The 18,253-nt window shown below is 40.2% G+C and overlaps 1 protein-coding gene across 5 annotated transcripts in view; it reads right to left on the reverse strand.

Moving 5' to 3' along the window:
- CALD1 (caldesmon 1) overlaps window positions 1–18,253 on the reverse strand; it is a 202,730-nt gene that overhangs the window by 117,995 nt on the left and 66,482 nt on the right. For all 5 annotated transcript variants that reach the window (XM_014937451.1, XM_014937452.1, XM_014937454.1 and 2 more), the window contains one exon: window positions 4,784–4,877. The gene's annotated coding sequence lies outside the window, so the exon portion shown is untranslated. The remainder of the gene's footprint in view (window positions 1–4,783; window positions 4,878–18,253) is intronic.

Consider the following 18,253-nt stretch of genomic DNA (forward strand, 5'->3'; position numbering starts at 1 on the left):
GAATATTTATTTATCTATGATAAATATATATTGCTTTAAGACAGACATGTGGGTACCAAGTGTAATGGAAAAGAATTTACTCTAAAAAAGAAAAGGAAAAAAAACCCACAACTCACTGGCCTCAGGTAATCTCTTGCAGTTTTGCATATCTGTTATCCTAAAAAAAAATATGCAGTCTGCCTGCAGAGACTTTAACGGCTTTTTCAAGGTCAGCATTCAATAATTTAGGAAAGGCCAATTTCTTCTTCTTTTTTTTTTTTTTTTTTTTTTTTTAAGGAACCTGTTTCTCATTTATGCTATTAAATGTCATCTACTCTCATTTTAAGATCCCTGAAGCCGAATGCTTGAGCTGTGTAAAGGGACCTTAGTGAAAGTGAGAGTCAGGCCAAAGACTTAACAGCTCCAAACCCACAGTGCTCGTGTGAGAAAGAGCTGCAAAGATCAGGCTCTTCTTGGAAATCAGGCAAGGGGGAACTTCCAGAGACTGGGAGTTCAAGCTCAGTTCAGATAAACATCTAACAGTGCTGGAGCACTTCTGAGGCTACCCTCCACAGCACCTGAGCCTACAACATTAGCTGGAGACAAGATAGTCTTTAGAGATTTCAGCTACTTCCCATTTCTAGATAACCTAGAAGTATTTGACCAAGGCTCTTTCATCACATGATCTGAAAGCATCGCTGAAATACAGGCAATCTCACAACATCCCGGGAAGAAGGGATTTTTTTTTTGTTATTTTTATTTTTAATGCTGCGCAGTATAAGAATCATAGAATCGTCTAGGTTGGTAGAGACCCTTGGGATCATCGAGTCCAACCATCTACCCTACTCTACAAGGTCATCCCCTACACCATGTCCCTCAGCACTGCATCTAAACGGCCCTTAAACACAGCCAGGGATGGTGACTCCACCCCCTCCCTGGGCAGCCTGTTCCAATGCCCTATCACTCTTTCGGTGAAAAATTCTTTCCTAATGTTCAATCTAAACCTACCCTGTTGGAGTTGGAAATTACCAGGGTTCTGAACAATTACCAGGATTACCAGGGTTCTGAACAATTCACCCCATGTATCAGAAAGAGGTTGGTCTGCTCCGTAAACTTAACTACCCCAAGTGAATAAGGTCTCTGGGAAGTTCAAAGCAGCAGTATCAGCAATGCAGTTTTAAAGTGACAGGAGAGCTCACTGCAACGGAGCTGAGAAAGAGCAGTTGTCAATGAAGCCTGAAGAATCCCAGCTCCCAGCCTATCTTTCCCTCAGTGCACGCATTTCCTGCCTTAGAAGGTTAATATTGCGCAGAAGACAGTAAGATAGAGCTTCTGCTGTGCCTAAGCTGTGCTTGGCACTGCTCTCTGAAGGACTCCTTGCCAGAGACCAGAGCCAAAGCACAGCGTGCTCCTGCCACATCCTCTCCAGCGAGCTATATCTGCTCTCTACCTACTGGGAAGATGCAGATAATCAACTCCACTCCCTTCACTCCGAGCGCAGCAGTGGCTCTGCCCCTACATATGATCTTTGTGCTTATTCAGATATTTTTTTTTTTTTCTAATGTTCTTAAACCTCTGTCTGGCAAGGCATGGTTTATTAGAAGCAGATTTCTCTTCAGCTACTCAATGTGTCAGTTTTACAATTCCTAGGTGGTGTAATTCTTGAAAAAAAAAAAATAGAAATGTTCTTCATCCAAAATTTTGGATGAGTCACAGCAGGTTTCCTTGTTTTGGTTCACTCTTAAATGAAGCATAACTTTATCTAAATGATGCTCTGGTTTTCTTTGTTTGAGCAGACTACTAGCTCCAAATTTCTTTCAAGCAATAAGACTTTCCCAGTAAATGATGCCCACCAATTTGGCTCGGCAGCCATCACATTTTCATGGGACTGCAAATTTTATCAGGAAGAATTACACTATTACTTCCCGAACTTGATCACCTGGTATTAAACTAGACTCCCAAAAGCTGGCTTGAATCTCTTCAGGAACGCAGCACAGCACAAAACCCACCAGGTTCTCCTCTCCCACAAAAGAACTTCTATCAAAAAGTGCTCTGGTTGCAAGTAGAGGTCACCTGAATGTCCAGAAGCTACAGGGAAACTTAGGTAAGATGGGATGGCTGCACCTCCACTTCTGAGCAACAGAGAGGACAGATGAGAGAAGGAAGACCCTACACTCATCTCAGTATAAATCATCACAATAAAGCCATAGAAAAATAAGTCTTCAGAGACTCTAGGAAGAAATTAGGAAGAATTAGGAATAGATACCCTCACTAGGGCAGTGAGACACTGGAACAGGTTGCCCAAAGAGGTTTTGGATGTCCCATCCCTGGAGGTGTTCAAGACCAGGCTGGATGGGGCTTTGAGCAACCTGGTCTGGTGGGAGGTGTCCCTGCCCATGGTAGGCGGATGGAACTGGATGATCTTTAACCATTCTGTGATTTTAAGAGTTTCCAAAAAAAAGTAACTCTACAGAAATTATTTCAGTCTTGAATATCGAAAAGCTAACCCAAACCCTTTTTACACAATGTTTCCTAGTGGCAAACATCTTGACTTTTAACAAAGCATACATTTCCAAGGAAGATAAAAAACAGTCATCACTAGCCAGTGAGTTTGAACCTTTATCCTTTTAGTGTATTGCTTCTCTTTCAAAGTGATTTACATACGCATGTCTCAGATTGTCTGATTTGGCCATATTCAAGAACTAACAGAAGAGTTACAAGACAGTTGTTTTAATACTATACTATACCACTGTTTTTTATCCTCAGATAAAGAGTTGTGCCTTTTTTCCAGTACTTTATAGAGATAATGCTTGCTTTTCCCTTTCTAAATGAGTGTATTGGTCCACACCATTTGCTTTAATGATTTTCTAAAGGCAACTAATGGCATTTTTCATGGTATTTTCATTCGTGTCCCCTAAAGACCATTCCCCTGTCAGCCAGCTTTACAATGTGAAAGAGGAGGTTAAATGTGGAAAGTATTACTAGACTTTGCCTTTCCTTCTTTGTGATAGAATTCTTCTACCACTTTGACAAGTGCCATGCAAGCACCATGCAGACTTCATCATGAGACATATGACACTCACCTTGCATCCTACACTTAGGGTAGATGAACGAGTCACTGAAGGACAGATTTTCAGATGCAATTTATGCATCAATATAAGGTAGTAAAACCAGCTCAAAAATACACTGAAGCACAGATCTCAGTTTGGAGGAACTGAAGTGACTTGTTTCAACACTACAGAGTCTGCGTGCTCAGACATGTCTACAAGTACAACTCCAGTTGCTGAGCTGTCAGAAAAACTCTGGAGGGCAGTCACTGCTCTCTTTGAATATCCTATCCTAAGAACAAGGGGAGAGCACTTGTATTTCTGACCCCATTTACTTTTGGACAGTATGGCCTCCCTCTCCTTGCATCAAATTTTTAAGGAATTTAGGTACCTCATAAATGCATCACCCAAGGAAGCACATGGGAACTTAAATTCAGTGATCTCTCTGGAAGAAATGTGTCATGGGAAATTTCAGAACATTTAGGAAAGTTCTGCAGAGGAAAGAAATCCTAATTTTGAAATATCAAAATTTCCTACAAACTGGAAATCCTAGATTGTATCTGGCTTCAGTCCTAAATACTCCCCACACAAAGGCTTGACAGTAATGGAGAACTCTGAAATGGCAACCAGGGCAGAGAACAGCCTGCAACAATTATCAGCCCATCCAGCACTTGCACAAACCTTCTCAGAATTGTAGGCAAAGTTAAATTTGCTTCCCCAAGGACGATGACAAAACCAGCTAAAACGGGCTCAGAGCCAGCATTCCTGATTTGGGAAGAAGGGTCTCAGAGATGAAAGGCGAAGTAACTGGTGTTCAGCCTGCTGCTATGTCTCTCCCTCCTCCTCCTCCTCCATACTGCTCTTGCCAAAAAGAAGGGGAATGGAGCACAGATACAGAGCACACGGAGAACACGGTCACTCATCAGTGAGAATAAGCAGCTCACTGTACCCTGAATTAAATGAAGATGATGGTATCTAAGGGAGTTGCCTTGACCTTGGTGCAGTATTTCTGACCCCGGTGCAGAATTTCTGACCCCATCAATCTGCTGTCATAGGCATCACTTGAACTTAGAGCCAGTCCTTGCTTTGTCTCCAGTCAGGAATTTCCATATATTGAGAGGCTGAAGTTTATACACATTATAAACACTTCCTTCAAATGGTTTGTGAGCACTTACTTGTTCTGGCAGTGAAAGTACAATGTTTGTAAAAAATGTTTAAGTCTTAAACGTTGCAAATAGTCAGTAAACATTGTCTTGAACTCTCACAGACTCCTCAGAGCCTGCTTGCTCTAAAAAGAACAGAAGACACAACAGGACAGTAACACCACTGGTGCATGATCTTAACGCAAATAAATATGGTCTAAGATTCCCATTGCAAGCGAAAAAGTTGCTGAAATCCAGTGGAGAAATAAATATAGCTATTAAAGGAATGATCATACACCCACAAAATTATTACTGTAAAATTCAGTGGTTTTGATTTTAAGATAAAATTCAACATAAAGTCATTTATTTCTGCTGTCAGTTCTGAAGAAAGTCATCTCTGGTGACAATGGTCCCAGAGGAGTAGGAGTCAACGGTCTAACTGCAGGGCTGTGCACTGATTTGTGGAGGGATTTGAAGCAGCCCAAAAGAAGCAAGCAAGCACACAGGAAAAAAAAAAATCCAATATGAAAGCCTCAATACAAAAAAAAAATACAGAAAAACCCTCTGAATACCACACAGAAGGAAATCTGAGGTAACTACTTTGATCATACTCACAGGAAGGCAAGCAGAGGAAATATTCTGAGGTTTTCAGTAACAAATCAGCTGCTGCTGAATTCAGAATGATGACTCCAGAAAATAGAGTTGATCACTGTAGAGAAATAAAAATAAGGAACACGGTTTAGCAATAGCATGATTATTGTACACTCTCCATTTTTCCCTGGTAAAGTCTTCTTTAACATGATCTCTACAAAATTTTTTTAAAGTATGGAATAAAACAGAAAAATTTTGCAACAGACCGACAAAACCTACTATCAACAGCTCTATAAATTAATGTTTGACAAAGCAGACTTTGATTTCCCAAAATCTCTCAAAGTCACTCACTAAAACCTCTTTAAGAAGTGAAGTTGATACAGGCTAAGCTGAACATTCTTTTATGATTAGTAAGAGACAAAGCAAAGCATCAGACCAGTGCTGAGATTTCTCAACAGAGCAAGGTTTCCAGCCTCCTTCCCTAAGGAACTATACTGAGGCCTGTAGAATTCAACATATTCATAAAAGCATCCTGCAAAAGCAGATGAACAGTGAGAAAACAAAGTCTCTAGATGATACAAAACTATTCATTATAATAAAATCTAAAGTCAATACAAAGAACTGGGGAAAGAAATAATAGTAATTAATTTCTACAGGAAAACTGAATTCAGTGGTCATAAGAAAAAGTACTGGGGAAAAACCCTTGTGTGCATATACACACAGTGATCAACTCTACATGAGCCAATACCACTTAGAAAAGACATCTTGGGCTGTGAGGAAGAGCTCTCTGAAAATATTCGCTGACTAGCCAGAATTTGTAAAAAGACAAGTTAAGAATCATTAAGGGAAAATCTAGGTTCTATCTAGAAATCTGAATAATATAAATGTGTGGTATGTCTATGTTTTCAGTTTTGCATGAAGGTCTAGTTACCCTTTCTCAAGAAGAGCCCCGGGAAGGGATACCAATAATATGAGAGCTATGGCACAGTTCCCATCTTGGAGGCTGTCTAGAGTATGGCTCTTCCATTTGAAAAGGAGACGTGATTGAGGCAGAATATGAGAGCCTTGCACTGTCCATTCTCTTTAGACTCAAGGACCTTCATACAGAACATCCTGGTAGCAACAGAGGGTCCTTTAAACATCAGTGAAGCCTTTTTTCAGTAATTTCAGATCAGAGCATGGGGCCATTACTTGTATTGATTTCTGGTTATTCACTGAAACTCTAGTACTTTTGAGGACTCCTGATGCAAATGATTTTTCAGCAATTTGAAAAATGGGTTTACAGAATGGTCTCTGGGTTTTATAGACACCTGTGATTTACATCGCTGAATCTTTGGGGTCATCAAATCCAAAATTTTTCTTTATTCCATTAGAAGTTTCAGCATTAAACTCATAAGAGATCTGTATCTCCTTTTGATGCCCAGTATCATTATGCATATATTTCATAGCAGAAAAGGGCAATATAAGAGGACATCCCAAATCATCAAGGTCTGAAAAGGGCAACCAAGATCCTCAGTGTCACTTCTGTTTTGCTGGTTACTCCTGCTTACAGCAAGAGCAGACTGGGCTCCATCAATACACAGAGCTCCAACTCATGAATAGCATGGAAGTCCTCTCAGGTCACTGAATTCATTCAAACCTGAAAAGCTGGCTTTGCCCATTTCTGTTCTTTAGTGTGCCCCACTTGACTCTCAGGCTCATGACATTCAGACCATGTATTAGGAAGATCCTGGGTCTAAATGTCTTTTTCTGCTTCAGATGGTTTCTCTCTTTCAATTTCTTCAAGACTTTTTTTTTTTTTTTTAAATGGAGGCAACACCCAAAAGATTTTCCTTTTCTTTTCCACATTCACAAAGCCCTCAAGCCCTCTTCTGCTATTCTCCTTGTATTCGCTCTGTCCTGAGGCAACATTTTTCTGAATTGAGCTCAACATAATTTGTAATATCAATAAAATGACTGAAATACGCTCTCTCACTATCTGCTATCCAAAAAAATCTCTATCACACCACAATTCCATTGTGATCTGACTATGAAGGGCTAAGAACAATTTAACAAACAGGAAATTTCCATATAACTTAAGCATGAAGGAAGTTCAGGTCCGGGTCAAAAATCAGACTTTGTAAATCTAAACCCTCCAATCCAAGAAACATCACTAGGGTTTGGATACATTTTGGGCTGTAATCCTCAGTGGTAAAATTGGCACAATTTTTACTGATTCTTCAGTCCTTCAAATTCCCCTGACCATAAACATTGGTCTCATGTTCTGTTCTCGTTCACACAATGGCATTAACAGCATTGCAGACCTAGGCACACACCCAGCACTGCACATCCAAGCACACAGAGGAACTCAATTCCCAGCTAATGTAGGTCTGTACCCATTAAATGCGATTTTAATATCACAAATGTTTTCATCGGAAGCTCTTGAAAATGCTTTAATCAGAAGCAGTACTTCGTGGCTTAAGAAATTAGGGAGTTGTTACTATCTTGATTACGGAAGCTATATCTAAGCATATCTAAGGTCATTCAGAAGTTGACCTGTGACATTTAAATGTGGTTTTTTGAGTTAAAGAATATGCACGCACACACACACACAAAAAGTGTAGTTTCACTCCCCTCTACTCTGTTAATGAATTTGGTTTCATTATATCAAGTAGCTTTGAATGGAAATGAAGTTATGGAACCCAGTTATCAAAACTGCATGCTGCAGGTACTCCATTTTATCCAACATCTCAACAGCTAGGGCTACGACAGGATTCAGATCTCATCTCTTCCTGCAGGGATTTTTACCCTTCTCAAAGGACACTCTAGCACTAGGATGTTCTTCCACATCCTTCCATCCCAGTGCTGGTGCTAAGAACGTAAGAGGAACTGTAACGTGTTGAAGTCCAGCTAGCTCCATATCCTGTCTCTGATAATGGACAATATCAGATATTCAGGGTAGAACATGAGAACAGGGAAAGCATACGATGCTGCTTCCCACATAATACTCTTCCAGCATACAAAAGCTTGTGACTTCCAGAATGCCTGAGTCCAAAGTGGAATCTGTGTATTTACTGATCTCCATGGCAGCTTTTTTCCATTATTATTTCCAGTAGCTGCCAACATTTAGCAAAATCCCATAACAGAAAGTCCCACAACTTAATTATGTGCTATGTGAAGATATAGTTCACTTTGGACAAGTAATTAAACCTTCAGACTGACACTAGGACTCAACTATGCCACTTCCCAGCTGAGGGCTTACTCACCTAATGCTCTGTTAGGTGTGGTATGCACATAGGAAGTATTCCTTGTTGCATCACGTATAATGGAGCAATCCCAAATTACTCAACAGCAAGGTGGTTAAGAAGCTGTTTTGGAAATAGCACACCTGGGTTTCAGTCCCAATTACATATTTAACCATTTAGGAAAGTGGAATTATATCAGTATGAGAAAGCGGGAGCACCATACAGAATAGTTGGATAGAGCACTTTACAGTTCTTTGGACAAAGGAAGTAATGCAGTCTATCTACTGGGTTCTCAATTAGTAACCTATTAGATAAAAGAAGGATTCCTCCTCTAATTTTTAAAAGTAGTAAATCATTTCACAGAATCACAGAAAAGTTCGGATGGGAAGGCACCTCTGCAGATCATCTATTTTAATTCCCTTCTTAAAGCAGGCTGCCCAGGATCATGTCCAGTTGGGGCTTGAGCATCTGCAAGGATGGAGACTTCACAGCCTCCCTGAGAAATCCGTTCCAGTGTTGCCCACTTACAGGAATAATTTTTTTCCCTATGTTTAAATGTGTCTGTATTTCAATTTGTGTCCCTTTCCTCACGTCCCTTCACTGGGTACTATTGAGAAGAGTTTAGCTCTGTCTTTTTTGTCATCATCTCTCCCTCCTCCCATAGTCACGGCATCACAGCGTATGATAGCCATAGAGTAGCTTTTAAACTTGAGTCTCTTTCCAGTTACAGCTAGGAAATTTTTTCCATAGATTTCAATATTGGCTCTTGTGCAAATTATTTTTTTTCCCTAGAGTTGTGAAAATGAGAGCAGGAAACTACCTTTTAAAAAAATAGTCTAGGTGAAGTATTTCTTTCTTTACCCTTTCCACCCAGATGTCCTTTTCCCCTTTTCATTTTCATGTCAGGATTGCCATGAAGTTTATTTACTTACAAAGCCATTACAGATGGAGCACTTAAATTAAACTTTTCAGCTTTTCCTCAGGTGTGCTATGTGCACAAAGAAGGCTTTTCACTACAGCCTTTAGCAAACAAGAGTTGCCAACAGAAGAAGGGAACAGGAAGCCTCGAACTCATTCATTACTATCTAAACAGGTACCCAAGTAATTTGTTTTCTAGGATGACCTAAAAAGGGGAGGTGTGTTGTCTCCTATGAACTGCTTGCCTAACCACTTACAAGCAGCTTATCAGGACAAAACATCAGTACAAAACACCCATTAACTCTCATGCAGCAATACACTTAAGAGTTTAATTTAAAAACCATAGTCAAAACCCAACAACTTTAGTTTAAGTACACATGTGCCTACATCCTCTGTTGAACATTTTGCTGACCATTTGCTGTACCTGAGCTCTACTTCTCAGAGGGCTCCAGCCACCTCCTAGTTAACAATTTTTCTGTCAGTGTTAGGACTGCAGTGGTATCGTCAAGCTCCAGTTTTCTGGGTGCTACACAAACAGTAGGACAAAAAGGTAGTTTTTACTCCCAAAGAATTTATTATCCAGGTACAAGAGGGATGAAGCTACACATTAGAAATTTCTGACCTAATAGTTATTCTCAATGAACTTAATGTAACATTATGTTATAAATGTTCATATATTATTAAAGAAAGGGTTTAGAGTTCAAGTGCCATCTTAATCTCAGCCAAAGAATGGCCATTAAGGCAGAGCCCACAGGTCTTAAGGAAGTACTTTCATCTTTCAAATATGTAGCTACATACATATAGTTAAACATATATATGTCTGTACATGTATACACATACATTTTTAGTTTTCAGATGTTATGAAGCACTCAGACCATTATAGCTTCATCTTCCTGTGGTCTCATTGGAAGAGGATTTCAGTGATGCAGAAAAGTATCAATAAGTGTAGATTCATAGGGAGAATGTGAGTTGTAGGAAAAAAGTTTCCCACCTCATCATATTCTCTGGTTGAATCACACTGGTTGCTTTATGTACAGGACTGATAGTCCTGATTGTCCAGATGTGTGCCTCATGAGTTAAAGAGTCAGGGAGAAGAAAATCAGCAGTGCCTCTTCCAGCCCAGCTGCAGAATATATTGGAGATCTGAAGAGCAGGGAGGAAACACCTTCTTCAACATCCACCCACCCTTTACTGCTCAAGTTCTTGGTGACCCACTGGACCTCACTTTCAATCCACTCCCAGTGCCATGGACATAGCAGTACACAGAATGGTTCTCCACAGCAGGACTCTGGGGCACTCTGAACACACCCCATCCCATGTACTAAGCTGCTCAACGAGTGTTTGTTCTTCATTACAAATTTGAATCAGAGCTTGTAATCATGATTGGTCTTTAAAATAATGCCAGACAGCCATAAGCATTAGGGGAGAAAGTCTGTGAAGAAGAAAGATCTGTATCTTCCCCTCAGCCAAGCTGCTAATAAACCACAACTCATCTGAAGCTGTTTCACATCAGACTGGTCCAAAAAATGTTTATCAATATGGTGATAGGCACTTTATCTGTCTATATATGTAAGTTTCAGAAAATTACGTATTTATTCTCCATTTGAAAGTATCAGTACACTGCCTTTCAGCAGTAGAGCACCCTAACACTTTGAAGAAAAGTCCTTCCTCTCACATACAAGGATATTCCCTTAATAGAAGTGAACAACTTTTGATGCAATGACTCCCCTACACACAAGGTTTGATTCTGCGTACCTTGGCATGAGACCAAGCATTGGAATGGGCTGCCCAGGGAAGCGGTTGAGGCACCATCCCTGGAGATATTCAAAGGACAAATTGACATGGTGCTCAGGGTTTATGGTTTTTTATGGTTTAGTGTTGGTTGGTGGTGTGTGGGTGTGGTGTTGGACTTTTTTTTGTTTTGTTTTGTTTTATTTTGTTTTGGGGTTTTTGGTGGGTTTTTTTTTTTTTACAGTTGGACTAGATGATCTTAAAGGTCCCTTCCAACCTAGGCGATTCTGTGATTCTGTGAGACAGAAAAGAAAGAGAACTGCTTCCTGCAGTTAAACACAACCAAAGGGAGGACTAGATGAAGGTCATATCGAGTGGAAATAGATTGCAAGATCTTTACATGGCTATTCTTGAAAATAGAGGCTAACAAATTAGCAAAGTACGTGTGCATCCAAGAAGATGTGGGCTGGAACATCATCCTTGGCCATGCAAATATAGCACTTGCTTCCTTCTTTGGCCACATTCATGCTACTAAGCAGAAACCATTTGCTAACCACACAGCAGTGGCATTCACATTAGCAGAAAACCAGGCTCCTCATCTCTTCCTGCTTTGATCAGCAGTTACTGCCCACAGGAATAAACAAAGGGTTGTGTTCCTTGCTTGCTCCTCACAGGGTCTGCTGTTCTCACATGGACATCAGTGGCAGCAAGAACAGGACAAGCCTGTTCCGGAATGGCCATTTGTCCTCATGTAAACCCAGCTCCCTAATAGAGCAGCAACACACACGGCAAGGAAAAGACAACTTAAGGAGGGTTTTCCCCTTTCAAATTATGATCTGGAAGAACAAAAATTTTTAAAATTTAAAAACCAGAGCTTGCCACATCCCTTTTTGATGATCTGGAAACTGAACGTAAGCTCCCCTACATCACCAGCAGTGGCTACAGGCATGTCTGCTACAGAACCATTTACTGCTAACAAGAAGTCCCAAATTCTTTGCAAGTTCTTTGTCCCTCTCAGAAAAGGATTGCTGAAATCTTGGAGCTCTAATCCAAATTATTAATAATCCATAAAGAATACTGCATAATAATTCAGAAAGTAGTCACTTGCAACTGACAGCAAATGGAAACTGGCTGCTTTAAAACATATTTTGACAGCTGCTAGCATCATTCAACACGACAAATGAAAGAATTTGCTCAAAACAAGCAGAGTAGGGCAGCTAAAATAAGTTTGCAATAACAAAAAGGTCTCTTGTGAAAGCTCCGATTTTCTCCTCTCTCGTGTCTTCTTCAGTTATTGAACATAAACACACTGCTGGGATGGGTGTCAGGAGAGAGGGAGCTGCAGGGAAAATTTGGCGAGCTGGATCCTTTTCAGGGAAGTTTAATTAATGGTATTTCTGAGAAGAATTCTGATTGACAGGATTAGTGCCAGTACTAAAAGTTACTATTTGTGGATCCTGGAACTCACAGCTCCCATAAAAATAAAGCAGTTTCGAAAAGAGCTTTGTGCAAATGAAGGCATTCCCTCAGCAGGGAAGGTTCATGTGAAACTCGCCCATGGCTTCCCTTCACATGGGTTGTTCCATGCAGATGGGACAGCAGAAAGTCCCTGGAGAACACCCTCCCCTGGGTGCAGAACGTTTGATTCAAGTTTTCTAGGTTAGTCCTTGGGGAAGGTTTCTATAATGGGACAAAAAGAAACTCTAAGAAATAATGTTCCTAAACTTCGTGGAGGGGAACATTTGGTTCCACTTCCTTTGCTTGGGGATTTATTTCAGGATTGTACAGAATACCATTTTCTTTTAGTTTTCCAATTCATACCACCTTCCTAGTATGATAATCTTTTAGAATTCTCCTAGTGACACTTAGCCTAAAACACAATTTCATTGCTTTAATGCCTTATAATATAATCATTGGGACAAATTATTAAATTGACCACTAACATCGCATTTTATTTGATTATTGTCAAATCTTTAAGTACTAATGCAAGTAAATCATCTTTTAGAAGCGGTAAAGCATTACATGTCAAAACAAGAAACTAGAAATAAGCCAATACTGCTCCATTGCAAAAACAAAGGAAAGACCACAGCATCCATGTTCTCACAGGAAGCACCCACTAGTTTGCTGACCAGTGTCCCAGAAACTGTGATATGGAAGAAGAAAAAAAGGTGATACTCTTTCACTCTCAATCACCTTCCTCAGACAGGATAACAATAATGCAGATACAGCGATTTCCTTCCAGCAATTTTCAAACACCTCATTTGTATCATATCTTCACTTTCTTGCACCATACTTTCCCTGCTCTTCTCCTGCTTTCATACCCATTGTGCCTTCCCCCAATGTACCATTCTTCAGCTTCTTCATTTCTCACTTCTGCTTGCATTCATTCTACACCAGACTTTAACCAATTTCTTCCCCCAGATCCCATTTGTCCTAATCCTTATGTTGGCCTCCTGATACATGCTACCTCTCAGTTTCTTATCCTGATCCCATAGTTCATCATGACAGTAAACTTTATCATCTATGAAAGGTTAACATGGCAAGCATCTTTTCCTAAGTAATGAATGTGTTCAGTCCTACCACGGACATTTTGGATCAGGGAAAATATTTGCAAATACCATGAGGCAGAAATCAGAAATCAATGAGAAATCTTGAGTCATTTCTTAAGTACCTTGTCCTTGCCTTTCTGGCTTCTAACTGAGGCAAGATGTGCAGAGCTAAACTTCCACAGAGGATAAACATCATAGCATGCCAGATTGCTGCCACTTATTCAAGAATAACCAGTGCAAATAACTGTTTTTTAAAGTGGCTATGTTATACATGGAAAGTTTGCAAATCATGCATTGCAAAGACTGTCCAAGATTAATATGTACACTTATATCTTCTTCCATGGTCTGGTTCCAGTGACCCAACAAATCACTACTTCTGTTTTATCTACCACATTCCTGTCTGGGAAAAGCTGTAGCTTTGATGCTGTCATCTCCCACTGTTGCTGGCAGTATGGATGGCTGGTATGAGAACCTTCAAGGCTACAACATTACTATTTCAACCATAACTAGCTTAAAAATGCCTGCAGAAAGTACCAGGTATTCCTGAATACTCAAGAGCCTTTAAATATCCATGCAGAAACTTAAATTCCAGTCCACTCAGGAAATTAAATTGATTGTCACAGATGGACAACATCTTCTCCACTATATGAGTAGTCAGCTCTGTCATAACATGCTGAGAAACGGATCATCACCCTGACTTCTTCCTGTTCTGCCCCACCAATGGAGGAAATGAAGGCATGGCAAGCACGTCTATTTTCTAACTTTTCACCTAATGTAGAAACACAAAAACTGGCAGTTTGCAATTGATCATCTAGAGAAAAACCACCAAGGCTGCTTGTCAGCCTTCAGACAGTACCTGTGTGCTCAGTGATACCTGAGCTTTGCCAAACCCACTCATTTATTTTAATGAACTACAACTCATAAATTCAATATGCTGTTTAAATCTTTCCTCGTTTGGCAGTCATATGAAGAGCAAGGAATGTGCACATGAAAAAAGTTATCCTGGTCACACCTATTACTTTTCAAAAACAAAGGGCATGCTCAGGTACTGTAGATGAGAATCTAGATGACTGAGCCCCAGCTACTTGTTTAGACTGTTAGCCTTGCTTTCAATGGTAGGAAATATTACATAAAATCCATGTAACACATACAAGCTAAGTGCAAATGATGAAAGAAATCAGCAAGGGAAAAGAGGCCAGAGAGCTGTTGTGATGGAAGAATAGCAGCTGGGAAAACTGAAGTCAACCCAGCTATGTTATTTTTTAATTAAAAATAAACATGGGCTTTGTTGCCAAGGGATTGGTTAGCATTCCATTTAAAAAGAGGAAAAAAAAAAAAAAAAAAAGGAATTTTGTTTTACTTCATTCTCATTTCCCTCCTAACCTCTCTCCACTCTTCTGCTCCTCATTCCCCCCAAAAGAAAAGTATTTATAGATTTTGCAGAAAAAAAAACATAGTCATAAAATTTAGGTCAGTATGCAGCACCACACAGAGCCACCTATTTTTAAGGCATTCTCTTTCTCTCACAGGAATACCCCCTTTATTAACAAAATTAAAATTATAGTCTCTGACTATGTTTAATTATTTCATCTTCACTGCTGACTTCCTTGCTAGCTGTACAAGTATGCATGACTGCACTGCCTGAGACTGCATGTGTGTAAATGATAAAGGTCTTCTTTGGAGAGCCCTTTAATGAAGGTTTCAGCAGCCTCACATTAATCCTTCCAAGTTCAGCCTTGTTTCTCTTCAATCAAATATTAAAGCAGCTTTTATTATTTTATTTTATTATTTTATGTACAGGAATTTGCCCTATTCTTTACCTATTTTACCACTATAGGTATTACACTGTTTCTTTGCAGTCCTCACTTTCACAAACAGCAGAGTGAAGTCACTAGCAGAGAAAAACCAAAGAATCCAAAGACTCAATTCAGGCTTTTCATACATTCCAAGAACTTAAAGGTTAACTTTTGACACTGTCCCGCATGGCATCCTGGTCTCTAAATTGGAAAGGCATGGATTTGATGGATGGGCCACTCAATGGGTAAGGAACTGGATGGATAGCTGCACTCAAAGGGTTACTGTCAACGGTTCAATGTCCAAGTGAAGACCAGTGACGAGTGGCATGTGTCATTCCTTTGGGGTCAGTACAGGGACCAGTGCTGTTTAACATCTTTGTTGGAGACATGGACAGTGTGATTGAGTGCACCCTCAGCAAGTTTGCTGATGACACCAAGCTGTGTGGCACAGTTAACTCACTGGAGGGAGGGGATGTTATCCAGAGGGACCTGGGACAGGCTTGAGAAGTGGGCCCCTGTGAAGTTCAACCAAGCCAAGTGCAAGGTCCTGCACCTGGGTCAGGGAAATCCCAGGCACAAATACAGGTTGGATGGAGAATGGATTGAGGGCAGCCCTGAGGAGAAGAACTTGGGGGTGTTGGTGGATGAAAAGCTCAACATAAGCCAGCAATGTGCACTCACAGCCCAGAAAACCAACCACATCCTGGGATGCACCAAAAGAAGTGTGGCCAGCAGGTCAAGGGAGGTGATTCTGACCCTTTACTTTGCTGGAGTACTGCATCTACCTCTAGAGGTACCAACATAAGGAGGACATGGACCTGTTGGAATGAGTCCAGAGGAGGGCTATGAAGATGATCAGAGGGCTGGAGCACCTCTCCAGAGTGCTGGAGACAGGGTGAGAGAATTGGGGTTGTTCAGCCTGAAGAAGAGAAGGCTCTGAGGAGACCTTATAGCCCCTTCCAGTACCTAAAGGGGGCCTACAGGAGAGATGGGGAAGGACTCTTTATCAGGGAGTGTAGCAATAGCATGAGGGGTAATGGTTTTAAACCAAAAGAAGGGGGCTTAGATGAGATATTAGGAAGAAATTCTTTACTGTGAGGGTGGTGAAACACTGGAACAGGTTGCCCAGGGAAGCTGTGGATGCCCCATCCCTGGAGGTGTTTCAAGGCCAGGCTGGATGGGGCTTTGAGCAGCTTGGTCTGGTGGGAGGTGTAGGAACTAGATGATCTTTAAGGTCCCTTCCAACCCAAACTATTCTATGATTCTACTTTTAGAAGCTGACTATCTCATTAACATGTCTTCCCTGTGTTTTTCTTTCATCTATCTTTCACATTTCTTGTGTACTTTTATTATGCCTGACCTCAGTGACACTTCTGCTACTGAAGCCTTAGCCACAGACCAGCCTTATCGCAATTATTTCTCCACACTGCTTCCACATCTCACTTCAAAATCTTATCTTGCTTAATCAACTTTTACTTTGTCTCTCCTCCTTTGCTTTACTAGTTATTTACATTTTAAGATGTTTCAGGCCATAATTTATATGAAATACATATCCAGAAGCAGTTGCAATTGTTCTGCTAAAAAATGTAACAGTCAATGGGGTAAACCTCCCTCAAAACAGATCAATGAAATTGAAATTTTCTATAGAACTATCCGTCTTCAACTGAGTACGAGTATCAGTTCTGGTTGAATCAAAGAAAGATCTATCTAATTATTAGTCATTAAGCTGACTGGAGAGAAAAAAAAAATTCAGGTGAAGTGAAAATACTTGTATATATCTCTCAGATAAGTACCATCATGCACAGCAAGTCACCAGCCTAAGGGCTGTTCTGGATCAAAACTTGCTTGCATCTTTCTGGAGTCGTTCCAGTTTGCATTAAAAAGTCCATTGTCGAAGGGAACAGAATACTTAATTATTTATTCAGTGCAGAGCAGCTCTAAAAAGAGTCCTGAGCAGGAACAATGCAGTACAGGATGATCAATGCACCCACATTTTCACAAGAGAAAGACCCAGCCTCTATCCCAGCTACACAGGGTGGCATTTAAACCTTCAATCTTGCAAGGAGACCCAGCCAATGGATTGGACTGAAAGTGTCTCTTTTTCTTCCTTTTCTACCTCATGAGGTCTTTCAATGCATCCCATTGCATTTCCAGAAAGAATCTGAATTTGTGAAAACCTAAAGACAGAAATCATTTTTCACCCAGCTCTGGTCAGTATCTGCTGACTCATACCCAGATTCCTCTAGTATCTGAATCTTCCATTGACTCCAGAGAAAAATTGTAGCTGACCACAGAACACAAGGTTAGCAAACTAAATAGCATAATGTATGTTATTTGTGATGCAACAGTAAGCACAGGAGAAAAAGGATACTGGGTTGCAAAACATTTTGCTTTGTGCTTTGCATATTTTTTGGAAGAGGAAAGAAAACCACATTAAGCAATGTATTTGTTTTGTCTCAAGGACATTGACTCGCAGAGAAATGTTGCTGCAGCTAGTGAGAGTTCAAGTTGTTGTTGCCCAAACCATATTTAAAAAAAAAAAAAAAGAAACAACTGTTAAAAAGCCTAATTCAACAGCTTAGTGACCAACAGTACACAACAGAGAATTACTTTTCTGGGTAATTCAGCATCGAAGAAGAGCTGAAACTAATTCTATGCACATTAATTCTCTTTTGTGGCAACACAAAATTGTATTCAGCATTACAAAATAAGAGGGGAGGGGGAAAAATAGCTTGGCACAGGCAGCACCTAAACACACTACCCTTCAGCCTCCTTGAGTTTTACACTGATTTCCATGTAAGAAAAGAATTTAGTTGAATTAAACATGATTGGAGGGAAGGTTTTATCTTTCAGATGGTCACTTGCTGCTTGGGTCTAAGGGTTACATGAAAACAGAGAAGTCAGAGAGGCTTTCTGGGTTAAACTCCTTTTCCAGATAGGGTGACTATTTAACTATCAAAATAGAAATATCCTAATTCTGACTACTAAAGAGGATTCTACTATCTTTCCCATAGTATTTTTGCTTTTCTTCAAGATCTGCAACAGCTCAATCCAAAAACCAAAACAAAGAAAAGGCTGGGAGGGTGGGGGTGTGGTATTTTCCATTGCCTGATTAATAGCAACGAGGTACCTACAATCACACAAATACTGAAGAAGGCAGGGAAACCAAAGTGAAACTCAAAAATACAAATGGAAGATAAGAGATCCTCTCTGGTGGGAAAGAGCTGAAATAAAGTCAGTTAGAAAAGCCATCAGCTTTTATTCAGTAAAGCAGTC

Source organism: Calidris pugnax, unplaced genomic scaffold, assembly GCF_001431845.1.
Source record: "Calidris pugnax isolate Ruff unplaced genomic scaffold, ASM143184v1 scaffold1, whole genome shotgun sequence".
In the NCBI taxonomy this organism is placed as follows: domain Eukaryota; kingdom Metazoa; phylum Chordata; class Aves; order Charadriiformes; family Scolopacidae; genus Calidris; species Calidris pugnax.